Raw genomic sequence first — 20,950 nt, 5'->3', positions numbered from 1 at the left:
TCCCTGTCCCTTGTTCAGAGTTCTGTATCTTAATTCCAAAACCACAAAATAAGCAAGGTTAAATGTGCAGCAACCTCAAGTGAGAAAAGGCGATAATTTAGATGGTTCCAGGATTCACAGGGCAGAAACTGTTTTCTCCAAAGTTTTTGGAGAACATACACATCACTTACCTTGCCCAGAGTCATTCCCAAGAGAGATGGGCTTGAGCCTCGGAGTGCCCTTTTCTTCCTACCTAGCAGCAGTGGAAGCAGCAGTCAAGAAATCACACAACGTACTGCATTGGGCAAGTCTGCTGCAAAAAACCTCTTTAATGTTTTTAAAAGCAGAAGCGTCATTTTGATGACTAAGATGTGCCTGACCATGGTCTTTTTGATTGCCTCATATGCCTGCGAAAGCTGGACAATGAACAAGGAAGACAGAAGAACTGATTCACTTGAATTGTGGTGTTGAGAAAGAATATTGAATATACCATGGATTACTAGAAGAATGAATAAATCAGTCTTGGAGGAAGTACAGCTGGAGTGCTCCTTAGAAGCAAGGACGGTGAGATTTTTTCTTCCTTACTTAGGACACATCATCAGGAAAAACCATTCCTTAGAAAAGGACATCCTCTTTAGTAAAGTAAAGGGTCAGCGAAAGCGAGGGAAACCTTCCATGAGATGGATTGACATGATAGCCACAACACTGGGCTCCAACACAACAATCATGAAGATGGCATAGTACCAAGCAATGTTTCATCCTGTTATACATAAGGTCACCATGAGTTGAATCCAACTAATGGCAGCTAACAACAACAAAGCCCTGAATTTTCTCAAGTGATCCTAAAATGCTCATTGTTGAGAGGCTCTCTTCCAACCTTGCCATTTGGAGACGGGCCTCCAGGAGTTTGTCTTTCCTTTCAAAAACTGAGGCTGAGAGAAAACGGAAGCAAGTAGGTGAAAGAGATTCACAGGCCCCAAAACCATTAATGTTTTAAGAACCAGGGAGCTGAGTTAAGCAAAAGTCTGTGGAAATGGAGGAAGGTGTACTTAGGAAAACAAGCAGTTAGCTAAATTCCTTGGAGTGGAGAGAAAGAGAATGAGATGAGAGACATTTAATCTGGCTCTCCCCAAGTCCCCTAGCACTGAGGGGCTTCCCTCACTGTCAAGAGTTTATAATGACTCTCATCCACATCCTCTCTCTCAGTAACCACAAAGTATTCATTTTAACAGCTTCACACATTTCAGTGATAGCTGAGACTAACAGCTAAGAGAAAAAAACTCACAAACAAATAAATAAAATGAATGAACCCAAACCCAAATACGAGCAAAAGAACCCCTAACACACACAACAAAAATGCAAACACAAATCACGACTCAGATAATTACACCACAGAGAGAGAGTAAACCCAATAAAAATTACAACAAAACACTGAAAAAAAAATTCAAATTCTAAACTGCACATATATGATGCACAAATCAAACACCAACAGCAAGGAACATAGGTGAGAGATAAATCCATATATACAAAACTGCAGCAACAAAACCAAAACAACAAACCAACAAAAAGTGAACACACAAACCAAAATATAAGTGAACAACCAATACATAAAGACCAAAAAAAAAAAAGAATAAAATTCATAAACCAAAATCGAATCTGAGAACACAAATGGAAACTGTAACGTGCCCTCCCACACCCAAAAGACAAGTCCCAAAGCACAGGCACATGCATACGCGCACACTCACACACACACAATCACAACCTCCTAAATGCACAGAGAGCCTGGGGACAAATATCAAGGAGTCATCTGTACACTCTAGCTCATAACAACAGTAGCTGGGAAACTCTCAGACTGCAGGAAAGACGGGAGCAAATACTGAGCAGTAGACACCTTATGGCACACTCACAAATATATTAAGCAACAAAGTACGGCACTTTCCATCCTCGTCATTACAATTAAACTTTCCACCAAGGCTTGATGTGAAGTGAGATAAGTGGCTGTTTGCAAACATGGAGCAAAATTCACAAACATCAGTTGCCAACTGTTGCACTTTAAAGGCTGACATCAGGATATACCTCATCTCCCAATGCAGGGATGTACCATGACAAAATCCTGCCCAGAAAGTGGTACAATCCTGCAGTTGTCTTCAGGCCTGGCATGCTGCCATCTGTTGTCTCTGCTTGTCTCTCTCTTCTACTCTTTCTTTGAGGGAGCTGGGTTAAGGTAGAACACTTCAAGAAGAGAGAGAAAAGTCTATGAAATATTTCTTCATTTCCAAGGGTCTAAGAGGTAAAACCTCTCATCACTTCAACAAATGCTTGTTATACACAAAACACAAAAAATAGTTAAAATAAAATATGTAAGAAGATTACATGGATAACATCTGATCTACTGCGGATATATGGATATCAGAGAGGATACTAAAGAAGGAAGAGGTTCTAGGTTTCTAAGAAGAAAGGTAGCATTAGTGCTTGAGCAGGAAAAGGTGAAAGAGAGGAAGCTATGGACCTAACCCAAATCTTGTTCGCAAGGTGCTCAGGCCCTTTTTGGACAAAGAATTGTAAATCCCTGAAGAACCCGGATGGGGAGCTTTTTCCAGGGGTCCTCAGATCCTGGGTATGGCTTCTCCAAAGCACCTAAGAGTCTTCTGAGAGAACGGTGCCTGGACCAAAGTGAGTGCAGCTGTGCAAGCAGGCACATTGTCTTCCCCCAGGGCCACCACATATGGTTGCACATGTTGTGAGTTACTACACTCAAAAAAGTGCCAATCACATTTTAGTGTTACCTGAGTGGCACCCTTTGGAGTGCGGCACTGCACAAAGTATGGTTCATTGTGGCAGCCCTGCCCAAATTCTCCCCAGCCATGTTCCTTTCATCACATCACCTGATGCTTCAGTCCATGTGGGTCCTCAGGATCTATCCAAAAGACCTGTGAAACACTCACCCCATTTCCATTCCTCTTCCCTCCCTCCCAGTGTATCCCCTTACCTGCTTCATGTGCGAATTTTCAGGCTGAGAAAGAATAATCATTTCTCCTTCTCTCACTATAGCCTCATGGTATATTCATCTTTTGAATTTCAAGTTGTTAGAAATGGCTCTTTAAATAGGATTTGTTTTACTCAAAAGTTGAAGAACCCATCAGCACATCCACCACACTCTTCTCCACCCCAAACTTCAAAGCTTCTTTGTGGGAGTCAGGACTCTAGGATGATCTTCAAGAATCTGCCAATGCACATTGTGAATTTGATGGAATATCACTCCTGTGATTATGTTATGTTGTATAGCCAAAGGGATGTTACAGATGTAATTAAGGTCCCTAATCTTTTGACTTTGATTTAAGCAAAAGGCAGATTATTCTAAGTGAACCTGACATAATCAAGTAAGCTCCTTAAAAGAGTATATAAGGCCAAAGACAAGAGACAGCAGTAGATAGTCTCCTGTTGACCCTGAAAAAGCAAACCCCCATGTTGTAAAGAAGGCCACATGGGGAGGAATGTCAGACAGCTTCTAAGAGGTGAGACTCTCAGTCTTATAGCTTGGAGGAACTGGATTCTGCCCAAAACCAGTGAGTTTGAAAGAGGACCTCAAGCCTCAGATGAGAACACAGTCCCATTTGAGACTTCGATTTCAATCTTCTGAGACCCTGAGCTGAGGACCAAGCTAAGCCATGTATGGACTCCTGGGCAACTAAATCTGTGGGATGATAAATGCGTATTGTTTTAAGCTGCTAAATTTGTGGTAAGTTGCTATGCATCAATTAAAAATGAATACAGCCTTATTTGGAATTCTGTAGTATCATTTGTGTCCCCCCCAAAATATGTGTCAACTTGGCTAGGCCATGATTCCCAGAATTGTGTAATTGTTCACCGTTTTGTCATTTGATGTGCTTTTCCTATGTGCTGTAAATCCTACATCTATGATGCTAATAAGGTGGGATTAGCGGCAGTAATGCTAATGAGTCAGGACTCAATCTACAAGATTAGGTTTTGTCTTAAGTCTTTTGAGACATAAAAGAGAGAAGCAAGCAGAGAGACTTGGAGACCTCATACCACCAAGAAACAAAAGCCAGGAGAATAACGCACCATTTGGACCTGGGGTCCCTGCACTGAGAAGCTCCTAGACCAGGGAAGGTTGATGACAAGGACCTTCTTCCAGAACCAACAGAAAGAGAAATCCTTCCCCTGGAGCTGGCACCCTGAATTTGGACTTCTAGCCTCCTAGCCTATGAAAGAATAAATTTCTCTTTGGTAAAGCCATCCACTTGTGGTATTTCTGTTATAGCAGCACTCCACTCCCACGGCCATCGAGTCGATTCTGACTCATACCAACCCTATAGGATGGAGTAGAACTGCCCGATAGAGTTTCCAAGGAGCACTTGGTGGATACGAACCGCTGACCGTTTGGGAAGCACCAGATAAGTAATCGACTCGGTGGCACTGGTTACCGGGTTAGATAAGTAAAACACATACCTTAAAAACAAAACCACAAAAGAATCAGGGAAAATATGCAAGAACCTCAAGGAAGAGAAGAAGAGAGGTGTTGAGAGTTGCCAACAGGTCAAAAGAAGAAACTCCTTTCCCTTCTTCTTCTCCATAGAGGAAACAATAAAAAAATTTACCTGGATTGATGTTCAAGGGAGAAAATAGGCTTAGAGTCTAGAAATGCCCTGTTCTTCCTCTCACCCTGAAATTCTCAGCCTTTTCTCAGAGGTCTGCTTGTAGAGGACCTTTCCCAACATTTGCATTCTGAGACACAGGCTTCCACATGTCTGTATTTTTTTTTTTTTTTTGGACAAGCACCCTAAGATAAGGTGGAAGGAAGTAGGTGAAAGAGATGTCCAGATTAAAAAAAATAAAACAGTCTTGATTTAAGAATATGATATCCAGGTTATGGAAAAGCTTGTGAATAGTGAGTTGAAGAGCTTGGGGAAATATATACCTGGCCAAGTTACTTGCTACAAAGAGAGAAAGTTAGTTAAGAGATCATCAGATACATTTAAACTGGACTTCCCCAAGGCTTACAGAAATCAGAGTCCTACCTTGACGTCAGTAGCCTAATCAAGTGAGTCAAGTCTTCACCTCACAGAACTGTAAGAAGTCCTACATCTTCCATAAATATAAAAACCAGTTGCCATCAAATTGACTCGTGACAACTCCATGTGCGTCAAAGTAGAACTGTGCTACGTAGGGTTTTCAATGGCTGATTTTTCAGAAGTAGATTGCCAGGTCTTTTTTCCAAGTTGCTTTGGGGTGGAGTTGATTTACTAACCTTTCCATTAGCAGCCAAGGGCTTAACTGTTTAAACCATCCAGGGATTCCTAGAAAGGAACAGAAAGTCAGCAAAGAGACTGGCAGAAATAGTCAACTGATTTTTTTTAAAAAGGTGGAAAGACAATTCAATGGAGAAAGGCTAGCCTTTCAACAAATAAATGCTGGAACAATTGAATGCCCATATGCAAAAGTGAACCTTTTTTTTCCTTTTTTTAAATTCTGTTATTGTTGAGAATATACACAACAAAACATACAATTCAACAGTTTCTATATGTACAATTCAGTGACATTGATTACATTCTTCGAGTTGTATAACCATTCTTACTCTCCTTTTCTGAGTGGTTCCTCCTCCATTAACATAAATTCACTGCCCCCTAAGATTCCTATCTAATCTTTCAAGTTGCTATTGTCACTTTGATCCCATATAGATAGTTCTTAAAAGAGCATAATGCTCAAGGCAGACATTTTTTACTAGTTAGGTTAAACCGTTGTTTGGTTTTAAGAAGATTTCAGGTGTTATTTTTGGTTTAAGGTTTAAAGATTATCTCAGGGAATTAGTTTCAGGGGTTCATCCAACCTTCGTGGCTCCAGGATGTCTGGAGTCCATGAGAATTTGAAACTCTGTCCTGCATTTCCTGCCTTTAATCAGGATTCTTCTATGGAATCTTTAATCAAAATGTTCAGTAATGGTAGCTGGGCAACATCCAGTTCTTCTGGTCTCATGGTAAAGAAGGCAGTTGTTCATGGAGGCAATTAGCCACACATTCCATATCTTTTTCCTATTCCTGACTCTCTTTCTTCCTCTGTTTTTCAAGGTGAATACAAAAACTGGATCTTAACAGATACATCACACCTAATATGAAACTTACATCAGAATGACTCATAGATCTCAAAGTGTAATGTAAAAATATAAAACTTATAGAGGAGGAGAAAATATTTGTGACCCTGGGCAAGGTCTTAGTTACTTAGTATTGCCATAACAGAAATACAACAAGTGGGTGGCTTTAAAGAACAGAAATTTATTTTCTCATCATTCAGGAGGCTAGAAGTCCAAACTCAGGACCTGACTCTAGAGGGAGGTCTTTCTTTGTCTATTTCAGCTTCTAGTCTTCTAGTAGCTACCAGCAATCCTTGGTGCTCCTGGGCTTTAGATGCATCTGCTGTGTGTGTCTGTCTTCAGATGTTGTATTTCCCCTCTGTCTATATGGCTCTTTTTATAACTCAGAAGTGATTAAGTTTAGGACCCAACATACACTGGTATGACCTAATTAATATACCAGAGAAAACCCTGTTTTCAAACAAGATCACATCCACAGGTATAGGGGTCAGGACTTCAATACGTATTTTGGGGGGATACAACTCAACCCATAAGAGTAAGGCCAGAAATTCTTAGATGTGGCATGAAAAGCACAATCCACAAAATTTTTTAAAACTGATAATTTGCACTGCATCAGAATTAAAACCTTTTCCTTTGCAAAAGACACTATTAAGATAATCAAAATAACCAAAAGGACTTGCAATCAGAAAATACAAAAAACTCTGAACAATAAGAACACATACATGCAATAAAAATGAGAAAAATATCTTAATAGACACTGCAAAGATGATGCGTGGGTGGAAAATAAGTATATGAAAAGATGTTCAACATCATTAGTCAAAAAGGTAATGCAAATTAAACCAATTATAAGCTAAAACTACATACAAAATAAACTGGCTGAAAAAACACAAAACAGAACCTGTCATTACAAAGTGCTGGTGAGGATTTGAGCAATTGGATCCTGGATATTTTGTTTATAAAGATGCAAAGCAGCACAACCATTCTGGAAAACAGATGTTTGATTTTTCAGGTTCTTTCTAAATTTATACATACACTTACCACATGACTCAGCAATCTTTCTCCCATATATTTACACCTGTGAAGTAAAACTTGTGTTCACACATACACCTGTATGCAAATATTTATAGCAGCCTTATTTATAATCACCAACAACTGGAAACAATCCAGATGTTCTTCACCTGCTGTTGGAACACTACTCATCAAAAATAAGAAACAAATTATTGAGTCACACAAAAATGTGAATGATTCTCAAATGCATTTTCTTAAGTGAGAGGAGCTATTCCCAAGAACTACATACTGAATGATTTCATTTATATGACATTCTATAAAAGACAAAATATAAGGATGGAAAACAGTTCAAAGACTACCAGGGGTTTGGTTGGGGTGTGGTTGAATACAAGTGGCAACATGAGGGGATTTGGGGGGTGATGATACTCTTCTGTATGATGACCATGGTGGTGGATACAGGACGGTATGAATTTATCAAAACCTATAGAAATCTAAACCACAAAAGGAGAATCTTATTGTATCTTAATTTTTTTTAAATGTCCACTTCTCAGGATGAGTGTCCCAAGAAGAAAATTCTGTCTTTGAGATGCTCTCTGAAATCAGAGCGGGCTTTGGAGTATGGGGCTGTTCTATATCCCTGTTGTTTTAAAACAAACCAAAACAAAACAACAGAAACTAAGCAAACTGATCAATCAAAACAAAAATAAGAAAACACATTAAAAAACACATTTTCACCCAAATACCACAAGTAAAATATATATAAAAAAAGAGCATCCCCAAAAACACGCATAAAAAAAATAAACAAAATAACAGGGGGGATAAAAAGCCCAATCAAGCCGCGATCAAAGAACTATGATCAGTAAGACATGGTCAAATGGACATGAGAGAGCAAATTTCCCTTCTTGGTAACTAAAATTTTCCTAAGACTCTAAGTAAGCTTATGTATATATAGCTTATTAATACAGACGAAATTCCACAAGGAGCCATTTTCAACACAACTCCCTGACCAGATGTAAAGAAGGGAAGCACCAAGATAGTTCCCTTTGCCCAAAAGAAGAATGAAAAATTTACATCTTACTCCCCAGAAACCTCTCTAGTCCAGATGATGGTACCCAGAAGTACAGTGCTTATCCTCCCCTGACACTTACTCTCTCAAAAACAAAATGGATGCCCATTTTTTAGAAGAAATAAAATAATATCAAAGAGTAAAATTTTATGAAAACTATGAATAACTCCTAATAAATTGGTGACTTCCAGAGGATTCAAAAATATTTTTGAAAGAAAGAGCATTTTCTAGGCCCATGAAGAAAGAAAGAGCTTCAATACATGAGGCACAAAACAATTTGGGCTTCAGCGGCATAGGGATCTGAAGAGCAAGGGAAATTTGGGAAGGACTAATGGAGAAGCCTTGAAAATGGTGAGGGGAGCTGACAGATTAACTGATCTGGGGGTTAGGGTTGGGAATAAATTCTGAAAAAAGGAAAATACTCCACTGGCAGAGGGAAACACCAAGACCACAATGAAAATCTTGTTCCAATTTTGGGGAAAGGAATATGAATCCCAGAAGAAACTACATGAGTGGCTTTTGGTGGGGGAGAAAACTTGGTTCGTAGGTCTTGCCTCTGAGAAGGGACCTAAGAGAATTCCCTGAGGTAGCTCAGCACTAGGAGGGGCGAACGGATGGGGAGGGGGTATACTTTCACTCTAGACAAAGTAGCCCTGTCTGCATGCAACTAAACACCCCAAAGTACCCACAGTGCCATCACATATGTCGTACATGTCGTGAGTTACTCAACCCCAGAGGTGTCAACCATGCTTAAGAACACATGATTGCTGCCTTCTGGAGTACGGTACCACACACAGCACATCTAAGGATAGCAGCCCTGCAAAAGTGCCCACTCATGTACCTGTCAAATGCCCCCAATGGTTTCAGGCTGTGAGTGCACACCAGCATTTCTCCAAAGGCCCTGTGCAGCACCCACCCCGTTGCCTCTCCTCATCCATCCCTTACTGAGTCCTGTTCCCTCACGTGTTACAGGTTTTCCACGGCAGTTTTCAGAACTAAGAACCACTGAGCATTCCTCCTAGTTTCTCTTGCTCATGGAAGAAATATCCTTGCATGCCTTACCCTGTTCCTTTTCCCATTATTATAAATAAAGCATTAACAGGTGGTTTGCACTCTCCAGGTCCTATGTTCTTGTTGTTAGGTGCCATTGAGTCAGTTCCAACTCATAGTAACCCTGTGCACAACAGAATGAAACACTGCCCAGTCCTGTGCCATCCTTACAATCGTTGTTATGTTTGAGCTCATTGTTGCAGCCACTGAGTCAATCCGCCTCGTTGAGGGGCTTCCTCTTTTCCGCTGACCCTGTACTTTGCCAAGCATAATGTCCTTCTCCAGGGAGTGATCCCTCCTGACAACATGTCCAAAGTATGGAAGATGCAGTCTTGCCATCCTTGCTTCTAAGAAGCACTCTGGTTGCACTTCTCCCAAGACAGATGTGTTTGTTCTTTTGGCAGTCCATGGTATATTTAATATTCTTAGCCAACACCACAATTCAAAGGCATCAATTCTTTGGCCTTTCTTATTCATTGTCCAGCCTTCACACGCATATGATGCGATTGAAAATACCATGGCGTGGGTCAGGCACACCTTAGTCTTCAAGGTGACATCTTTACTTCTCAACACTTTAAAGAGGTCCTTTGCAGCAAATTTGTCCAATCCAATGTGTAGTTTGATTTCTTGAATGCTTGCTTCCATGGCTGTTGATTGTGGATCCAAGTAAAATGAAATCCTTGACAACTTCAATCTTTCCTCCATTTATCATGATGTTGCTTATTGGTCCAGTTATGAGGATTTCTGTTTTCTTTATGTTGAGGTTTAATGCATACTGAAGGCTGTGGTCTCTGATCTTCATTAGTAAGTGCTTCAAGTCCTCTTTTCTTGAGTTTTTTTTTTTTTACAGCTAATTTAGTTTTTATGATTCTATTTTTTTTTAGGAAATAAAATAGAATCATAAAAACTAAATTAACTGTAAAAAACTCAAGAGAAGATGAAAGATAACAGAAAGATGATCTAGAGAAACATTAGTGGCATGGAACGTTTTATTTGAACCATATTAATAATCACATAAAATGTGAATGATCTGAGAGGCAAGGCCGAGATGGTGCAGTAGTCAGACACTTATGGTGAACCCTGTTTCAACAAAGACCCCCAAAAATAAGTGAGAAGATTATATTTATGAAAACCTATGAGCCCTGAACATCAAAGGCAAAGTTAGAAAATAGACTGAGTGGCAGGGGGAGGGAGAGACAGTTCAGAAGCAGAGAGGATTTGCCCGAACTGAATCACGGGGAATCCTCAGGCACCAATCCCGGGAGCGAATGCAGCAGATAACAGCTGATAACAGCTCTACCCATCTGGTGGTAGTGTTCGTCTGCAGTTTCCTCAGGAAGAAACAGCCAGCCACACAGCCTACTTGCATTTCAGGAACCAGAGAAGAAAGGCGCTTTCGACAAAACTAAGTACTTGCACATATTTTGCTGCGCTCCCAGCCCTCAAGCCAGCTTCATTGGCTGTTGATTTCCCTGGGCCTGAGATAGGTCCTGCTGAGTGTACTGTGCCATTCTCCCAGCCTTGGAGAAGGCATAAATTCACAATTGGTGGAAAAGATAATCTGCCAGCTCCTCTAACCGGGGAAGCTCAGGACAGAAGAGGCTCCTGTCCAGGCATAAATGGTCTGTGGACTTTCAGTATCTTTTCCCCCTGCATGGACCTGTGTCGGCCTATTTCAGGAGAATAGGCTCTTGTCAGCAGGCTGCAACTGTTTCAGCTGTGTGGTGGAGAGGTGGGTGTTTGATGTTTGACAACGCCTTGCCTATTAAACAGGGTCTTCACCTACCCACATCAGGGGCCTAAGGACTGGTAACTCCACTCAGGTCACCCAGCCACCCACAAAAGGAGTCCAAGGATAACTGGTACCACCAAGTCCTTACATCCAAAAGCACTGAGTGCCCATGGTCTGTCTGCAGAACCCACCCACTTGTGCACTCTAGGGAACAGGTACACGCTTTCCTCATGGAAACTCAGAGGATGGTGGCTAGACCCATGAGTCATTCCTAGCATGATGCCCCACTGCAACCAGATAGCAATACCTACTACAATCACCCCTGCGCCTCTAAGACTGTAGGACAGAGCCTGTACCACACACTTGATGACCAACTACCTGGACACCTGAACTGAATCCATAAAATAAAAGTGAATGAACTCATAGGCTCATATACCTGATAACAGCTCTACCCATCTGGTGACAGGACCTTAGAGGTTCAAAGGTGAAAATAATCAAGCTAGCTCACTCAAGCAACATATTGGAGCATATCAAAGCAAAACAAAGCAAGAAGCTAGGATAAAGTAAGCAAACATAAAATAAACTAATACAATAACTTATACATGGCTCAGAGACAACAATCAATAACAAATCACATAGAGAAGCAGACCATGATCACTTCAACAAGCTCTCAAAACAAAGAATCAAGGGATTTTCTGGATGAAGGTGCATTTCTGGAATTACTAGATGCAGAATACAAAAGATTAATATACAGAACTCTTCAAGACATCAGGAAGGAGTTCAGGCAATATGCAGAATGAGCCAAGAAACACACACATAAAACAGTTGAAGAAATTAAAAAGGTTATTCAAGAATATAATGAAAAATTTAATAAGCTGCAAGTACCCATAGGGTGACAACAATCAGAAATTCAGATTAACAATAAAATTACAGAATTAGACAACTCAGTAGAAAGTCAGAGGAGCAGAATTGAGCAAGTGGAAGGCAGAATTGGTGACACTGAAGATAAAGCACTTGGCACCAATATATTTGAAGAAAAATCAGATAAAAGAATTAAAAAAAAATATGAAGAAGCCTTAGAATCATGTGGGACTCTAACAAGAAAAAACCTACAAGTTATTGGAGTACCAGAACAAGGAGGAATAACAGAAAAATGAGACAGAATTGTTGACGATGTCTTGGCAGAAATCTTCCATGATACTGTGAATGATGAGAAGATATCTATACAAGATGCTCATCAAACTCCACATAAGGTAGCTCTTAAAAGAAAGTCACCAAGAGATGTTACAATCAAACTTGCCAAAACCAAAGGTAAAGAGAGAATTTTAAGAGCAGCTAGGGATAAATGAAAAGTTACCTACAAAGGAGAGTCAATAAGAATAAACTTTGACTACTCGGCAGAAACCATGCAGGCAAGAAGGCAATGGGATGATTTGTATAAAGCATTGAAAGTAAAAAAAAAAATTGCCAGACAAGAATCATACATCCAGCAAAAGCATCTCTCAATATGAAGGTAAAACTAGGACATTTCTAGATAAACAGGAGTCTAGGGAATTCGTAAAAGCCAAACCAAAACTACCAGAAATACTAAAGGGAGTTCTCTGGTTAGAAAATCAATAATATCAGATATCAACCCAAGACTAGAACGCTGGACAGAGCAATCAGATGTCAACCCACATAGGGAAATAACAAAAAAACAAACAAAAACAAACAAAAAAAGCTCAAAACAGGGAAACAGTAATATCATTATGTAAAAGAAGACAACATTAAAACAATAAGAAGGGACTAAGAAATGTCATATGGAGAGGAAGACAAGGTGATATAAAGAAATAAAAGTTAGGTTTAAGCACAGAAAAACAGGGGCAAATATTAAGGTAACCACAAAGGAGACTAACAAACCTACTCATCAAAATAAAAGATGAGAAAAAAATAGAGACTCAGCAGAAACAACAACAAATAAGCAAAAAAGACTATATATAAAGATAAACTACTCAGCACAAAAAATTAAATAGGAAAAAGAAACTGTCAACACACACAAAAAGACATCAAAATGACAGCACTAAACTCATAAAAAAAAAAAACTCATACCTATCCATAATTACGCTGAATGTAAATGGACTAAATGCACGAATAAAGAGACAGAGAGTGGCAGAATGGATTAAAAAAACATGATCCATCTACATGCTGCCTACAAGAGACATACCTTAGACTTAAAGACACAAATGAACTAAAACTAAAAGGATGGAAAAAATATATATCAAGGAAACAACAATCAAAAAAGAGCAGGAGTGGCAATAGTAACTTCTGACAAAATAGACCTTACAGTTAAATCCACCACAAAGGATAAGGAAGGACACCGTATAATGATTAAAGGGACAATACACCAGAAGGATATAACTATATTAAATATTTTTGCACCCAATGACAGGGCTGCAAGATACATAAAACAAGCTCTAACAGCACTGAAAAGTGAGATAGACAGCTCCACAATTACAGTAGGAGACTTCAACACACCACTTTCAGTGAAGGACAGAACATCCAGAAAGAAACTCAATAAAGACATGGAAGATCTAAATGCCACAATCAAACAACTTGATGACATAGACATACAGAACACTCCATGCAACAGCAGCCAAGTATACTTTCTTTTCTAGCACACATGGAACATTCTCTAGAATAGACCACATATTAGGTCATAAAGCAAGTCTTAGCAGAATTCAAAACATTGAAATATTACAAAGCATTTTCTCTGACCATAAGGCCATAAAAGCACAAATCAGTAACAGAAAAAGCAGGGAAATCAAAGAAATCAAACACTTGGAAACTGAACAATACCCTGCTTAAAAACAACTGGGTTATAGAAGACATCAAGGATGGAATAAAGAAATTCATAGAAAGGGATGAGAATGAAAACACTTCCTATCACTACCATTGATACACAGTTAAAGCAGTGCTCAGAGGTCAATTTATATCAATAAATGCACACATACTAAAAGAAGAAAGGGCCTAAATCAAAGAACTGTCCCTACAAGTTGAACAAATAGAAAGAGAGCAACAAAAGAAACCCTCAGGCACCAGAAGAAAACAAATAGTAAAAATTAGGGCTGAACTAACTGAAATAGAAAACAGAAAAACAATTGAAAGAATTAACAAGACCAAAAGCTGGTTCTTTGAAAAAATTAACATAACTGATAAACCATCATCCAGACTGAAAAAAGAAAAACAGGAAAGGAAAAAAATAACCCGAATAAGAAATAAGATGGGTGATATCACAACAGACCCAAGTGAAATTAAAAGAATCATATCAGATGACTATGAAAAATTGTACTCTAACACATTTGAAGACCTAGAAGAAATGGATGAATTTCTAGAAACAAACTACCTACCTAAACTAACACAAACAGAGGTGAAGAAAGAAAAAAACGGTTTTTTTTTCTTTGAACAGCTAAATAAACCCATAACAAAAATAGAGATAGAAAAAGTAATAAAAAAAACTCCCCCCAAAAAGAGCCCTGGCCCCAACAGGTTCACTGCAGAATTCTACCAAACTTTCAGAGAAGAGTTAACACCACTACTAGTAAAGGTATTTCAGAGCATAGAAAAGGCAGAATACTCCCAAATTCATTCTATGAAGCCATGATATCCCTGATACCAAAACCAGGTAAGGACACCACAAAAAAGAAAATTACAGACATATATCCCTCATGAACTTAGATGCAAAAATCCTCAGTAAAATTCTAGCCAATATAACTCAACAATATATCAAAAAAATAATTCATCATGATGAAGTGGGATTCATACCAGGTATGCAGGGATGGTTCAACATTAGAAAAACAATTAATGTAATCCATCATATAAATAAAACAGAAGACAAGATCCACATGATCTTTTCAATTGATAGAGAAAAGGCATTTGACAAAGTCCAACACCCATGATAAAAACTCTCAGCAAAATAGGAATAGAAGGAAAATTCCTCAATATGATAAAGGACATTTACACAAAGCCAACAGCCAACATCATCCTAAGTGGAGAGAGTCTGAAATCATTCCCCTTGAAATCGGGAACCAGACAGGGATGCCCTTTATCACCACTCTTATTCAACATTGCGTTGGAGGTCCTAGCCAGAGCAATTAGGGTAGATAAAGAAATAAAGGGCATCCAGATTGGCAAGGAAGAAGTAAAAGTATCTCTATTTGCAGATGACATGATCTTATACACAGAAAACCCTGAGGAATCCTCAAGAAAACTACTGAAACTAATAGAAGAGTTCAGCAGATTATCAGGATACAAGATAAACATACAAAAATCAGTTGGACTCCTCTATACAACGGAATTGGCACTGGGTTTTTTGGTTTTTTTTGGTTATACCAACAAAAAGAACATTGAAATCACCAAATCAGTACCATTTACAGTAGGCTCCAAGAAGATAAAATATTTAGGAATAAATCTAACCAGAGATGTAAAAGACCTATACAAAGAAAGTACAAGACACTACTGCAAGAAACCAAAAGAGACCTACATAAGTGGAAAACACGTTGCTCGTGGACAGAAAGACTCAACATTGTAAAAATGTCTATTCTACCAAAAGCAATCTATAGATACAATGCAATTCCGATCCAAATTCCAACGACATTTTTTAATGAGATGGAGAGACAAATCATCAACTTCATATGGAAGGGAAAGAGGCCCCGGATAAGTAAAGCATTACTGAAAAAGAAGAACAAAGTGGGAGGCTTAACTTATTATACTGCCATAGTAGTCAAAACAGCCTGGTACTGGTACAACAACAGATACATAGACCAATGGAACAGAATTGAGAATACAGACATAATACCATCCACATATGGCAGCTGATATTTGCCAAAGGCTCAAAGTCTGTTAAATGGGGAAAAGACAGTCTCTTTAACAAATGGTACTGGCATGACTGGATATCCATCTGGAGAAAAAAAATGAAACAAGACCCATACCTCACTCCATGCACAAAAACTAACTCAAAATGGATTAAAGACCTAAATATAAAATCTAAAACCATAAAGATAATGGAAGAAAAATAGGTACAATGCTATAAGCTCTAATACATGGCATAAACAGTATACAAAACATTACTGTCAATGCAGAAGAGAAACTAGATAACTGGGAGCTCCTAAAAATCAAACACCTATGCTCATCCGAAGGCTTCACCAAAAGAGTGAAAAGATTACCTACAGACTGGGAAAAAGTTTTTAGCTATTACATTTCCGATCAGTTTCTGATCTCTAAAATCTACATGATACTGCAAAAACTCAACTACAAAAAGACAAGTAACACAATTAAAAAATGGGCAAAGCATATGAACAGGCACTTCACTAAAGAAGACATTCAGGTAGCTAACAGATGCATGAGGAAATGCTCACAATCATTAGGCATTAGAGAAATGCAAATCAAAACTACAATGAGATAGCATTTCACCCCAACAATGCTGGCGTTAATCCAAAAAAGACAAAATAATAATGCTGGAGAGGTTGTACGAGAGACTGGAACACTTATACACTGCTGGTGGGAATGTAAAATGGTACAACCACTATGGATATTGATTTGGTGCTTCTTTAAAAAGCTAGAAATACAACTACCATATGAACCAGCAATCCCACTCCTTGGAATATATCCTAGAGAATTAAGAGCCTTTACACACAGATATATGCACACCCATGTTCATTGCAGCATTGTTTACAATAGCAAAAAGATGGAACCAATGAAAGTGCCCATTGCGAGATGAATGGATAAACAAATTATGATATATTCACACAATGGAATATTAAGCATCCATAAAGTACAATGAGGAATCTATGAAATATTTCATAACATGGAGGAATCTGGAAGGCATTAAGCTGAGTGAAATTAGTCAGCTGCAAAAGGAGAAATATTGTATGAGACCACTATTATAAGAACTCGAGAAATAGTTTAAACAGAGAAGAAAATATTCTTTGATGGTTACGAGAGTGGGGAGGAAGTGAGGGAGTGGTGTATTCACTAACAGATAGTAGATAAGAACTATTTTAGGTGAAGGGAAAGGGAACACACAATACAGGAGAGGTCAACACAAGTGGACAACACCGTAAGCAAAGAAGTTGCCTGAATAAACTGAATGCTTCGAATGCTAACATAGCAGGTGCAGGGGTTTGGGGACCATGGTTTCAGGGGACATCTAAGTTAATTGGCATAATAAAGTCTATTAAGAAAACATTCTGCATCCCACTTTGAAGAGTGAAGTCTGGGGTCTTAAACACTAGCAAGTGGCCATCTAAGATGCGTCAGTGGGTCTCAATCCACCTGGAGCAAAGGAGAATGAAGAACACCAAAGACACAAGGTAATTATGACCCCAAGAGACAGAAAGGGCCACATAAACCAGAGCCTATATCAGCCTGAAACCAGAAGAACTAGATGGTACCCAGCTACAACTGATGGCTACCCTGACAGGGAATACAACAGAGAACCCCTGAGGGAGCTGGAGAGCGGTTGGATGCAGACCTCAAATTCTTGTAAAAAGACCAGACTTAATAGTCTCACTGATGCTAGAAGGATCCGGGAGGTCATGGTCCTCAGAACTTTTGTTAGCCCAAGACAGGAACTATTCCCGAAGCCAACTCTTCAAACAGGGATTGGACTAGTCTATGGGACAGAAAATGATACTGGTGAAGAGTGAGCTTCTTGGATCAAGTAGACGCATGAGACTATGTGGGCTTCTCCTGTCTGGAGAGGAGATGAGAGGACAGAGGGGGTCAGAAGCTGGCCAAATGAACATGAAAATAGAGAGTGGAGAGAAGGAGTGGGCTGTCTTATCAGGGGGAGAGCAATTGGGAGTATATAGCAAGGTGTATATAATTTTTTGTATGAGAGACTGACTTAATTTGTAAACTTTCACTTAAAAAAAAAAACTTAAAGCACAATAAAAAAAGTGAATGATCTAAACAAACTATTATGGATTGAATTGTGCCCCCAAAAACATATGTTGAAGTCCTAACCCCTGGTACCTGCAAACATGACTTAAGAAATAAGGTCTTTGAATATGTTAACAGTGAACACGAGGCCATACCAGAGTAGGGTGGCCCCTAATCCTTTATGTTGTTGTCCTTATTAAAAAAGAGAAGATAAGCAGAATCAGAAGAATGACTTCCATGTGAGGATGTATCTACAAGCCAAGGAACATAAAGTATTGCTGGGAACCACCAGAAGCTAATAGAGAGGCATTGAACAGTTCCTCTCTTAGAGTTCTCAGAAAGAATCAACACAGCCAGTATCCTGGTTTGAACTTCTAGCCTTCAGAACTGTGAGACAATGAACTTCTGTCCTTTAAAGGCATCCACTTTTTTGTGGGGGGGTATTTTATTATGGCAGCCCTGGGAACCTAAGACAGAAAGCAAATAAAATAAAAAATTGGCAGGTTGGATAAAAAAGGAAGACCCACCCCTATGTTGCCTGTACGAAAGCCACTTAAAATATATAGGCAGGTTAAAAGGAAAATGGCAGAAAAAAGATATACCATGCAAACACAAACCAAAAGAAAACTGTAGTACCTACATTAATTTCGGAGAAAGTAGACTTCAGAACAAGTGAAGTTATCAGAGATAAAGAGGAACATTACAGAATGATAAAGAAGCTAATTCCCAAAATTGAATTAACAATCATAAATACTAATGCATAAAACCACAGAGCTTTAAAACACATGCAACAAGAAGAAAAAGATATAAATGCAAGGAAAAGCGCATTTCCCAATTATACTTAACTTCCGAACCCTTCTCTCAGTAATTAATAGACCTAGTAGACCACTCTACTTTTGAGGAACCAAAACTAGACTGCAGGTAAGCAGTTTTGTACCCTGCAGCAGTACCTTAAATAAAGGGTATAGGTAAAGATGGATAGTCCATGCCTAACTAGAATCAGGGAGGTAGAGAAGCAGCTGCCTAGTGGTAGACACTGGCAAGATAGGGATCCTCTTTCAGGATAGAGAATAGGATTAGAAATGACCCTGTAACAGTCACAAAGCTGCCTATATTGAAATAGACAGTGAAGATCTCAGAGTGTTGCACAATGATACGGACCAGAATGTGGAAGAAAGAATCAGTGAATTGGAAAATAAATTGATAATGATTATGCTTTACAAAAAAATATATATATTTTTTATATTTATGCTTTACAAAGAACAGAGAGTAAAATTTATGAAGAAAATTGAGCAGAGCCTCTGAGAGAGGTGGAGCACAAAAAGGTGCACCAAAATACTCATAATGGGAATAGCAGAAAGAAAGGAGAAGATAAAAATATGAGCAGAAATAATGGCTGAAAACTTCCCAAATTTGATGAAAAACTTCAATCTACACGTCTAAGAAATGTAATGAATCTCAAGTAGAATAAACAAAGCAATACAGACCAAGAGAGATCATGTTCAATCATTCAAGGCAAATGAAAAGAGAGAATCTTGAAAGCTGTAAGAGAAAAGTAACTCATTGCATACAAGTGGACCCCAGAAAGAAGAACAGATGAGTTTTTATCAGAAGCCATGGAATCCAGAAGACAGTGGGATAATGTATTCAAAGTACTGAAAGAAAAATGCTGTCAACCAAGAATCACGTATCTAAGGCAAGAAGCTCTTAATAATATGGGATGAAAAGCACAAACCATAAGATTAAAAAAACTGTATATTACATGTCATTAAAACTGAAAGCTTTTTGGACTGCAAAAGATGCTATCAAGAGAACGAAAACAACAAACCAAAGGCTGAGATAAAGTATTTGAAAAATCATATTTGAATTAAAGAACTTGTAATAACATATTTTAAAAAATCGTAAAGCTCAATAATAGGAGACTAAAAAAAGAAAACAATAAAAAAGAGAAGATATCAAAAGACACTTCACCAAAGAATATACTTGAATCACAAATAAGTACTTGAAGATATACTCAACATTTTTTGTCAATAAGGAGATGTAAATTAAAATCACAATTACATAAAACTACATATGTAATATTAAAAAAAATCATTGCCATCGAGTCCATTTTGACTCATAGTGACCTTATAGGACAGAGTAGAACTACCCCATAGGGTTTCCAAGGAGCAGCTGGAGGATTTGAACTGCTGACCTTTTGGTTAGCAGCCATAGCACTTAACCACTGTGCCACCAGGGTTCCATGTAATATAACAGCTAATAAAAAAAATTATCAAATACCAAGTGTTGGGGAGGATTTGGGCACCTGGATCTCTGAAATATTGTTCTTGGCAGTCCAAAATGGTCAAGCCATTAGGGAGAAGTTATTTTATTCACTTTCTTTTAAATTTCAATACAAACTTGTCATGCTTTGTTGCCATCAAGTTGATGCCAACCCATAGCAATCCTAGAGGACAGAGTAGAATAGCCCCATAGGGTTTCCGAGGAGAAGATGGTGCATTTGAACTGCCGACTTATCACATAACCACTGTGCTGCCAGGTCTCCTTGCCCACAAATTCCACTCCTAGCTATTTACCCAAGAAAAAATGAACTTGTGTTCACATATATATCTGTATGAAAAGGGTAACAGCAACTATATTCATAAATGCCAACAACTGAAAAAATCCAGATGTCCTTCACCTTTCACCTGTGGCTGGGAGACTACTCAGTAATAAAATGAAACAGACTATTGATGCTCCAGTGCTATTGCTCTGTCTTGCTCTCTCCCGCCTGTGTTAGGAAGGGACATCATAACAAAAGTAGAAGCAAAAAAAAAAAACCAAGATACTCAACTTTAAAAAATGATGTTTTATATAGTGCAAAGCATATATGCATTGCAAATAAATTTTATGTGCCCTTTAAAGGGAAAAAAATAAGATATTTGAAAATAATTCTCTGTATTTCCATTTATCCCCCACACATCTGTCAGTTTGTTATTCTGTGGGGGCTCGTGTGTTGCTGTGATGCTGGAAGTTATGCCACAGTATTCAAATACCAGCAGGGTCACGCATGGTGGGCAGGTTTCAGCTGAGCTTCCAGACTAAGACA

Source organism: Elephas maximus, chromosome X (genome assembly GCF_024166365.1).
Source record: "Elephas maximus indicus isolate mEleMax1 chromosome X, mEleMax1 primary haplotype, whole genome shotgun sequence".
Lineage (NCBI taxonomy): Eukaryota > Metazoa > Chordata > Mammalia > Proboscidea > Elephantidae > Elephas > Elephas maximus.
The sequence above is the reverse complement of the archived record's forward strand: the minus strand, read 5'-3'. Positions refer to the sequence as shown.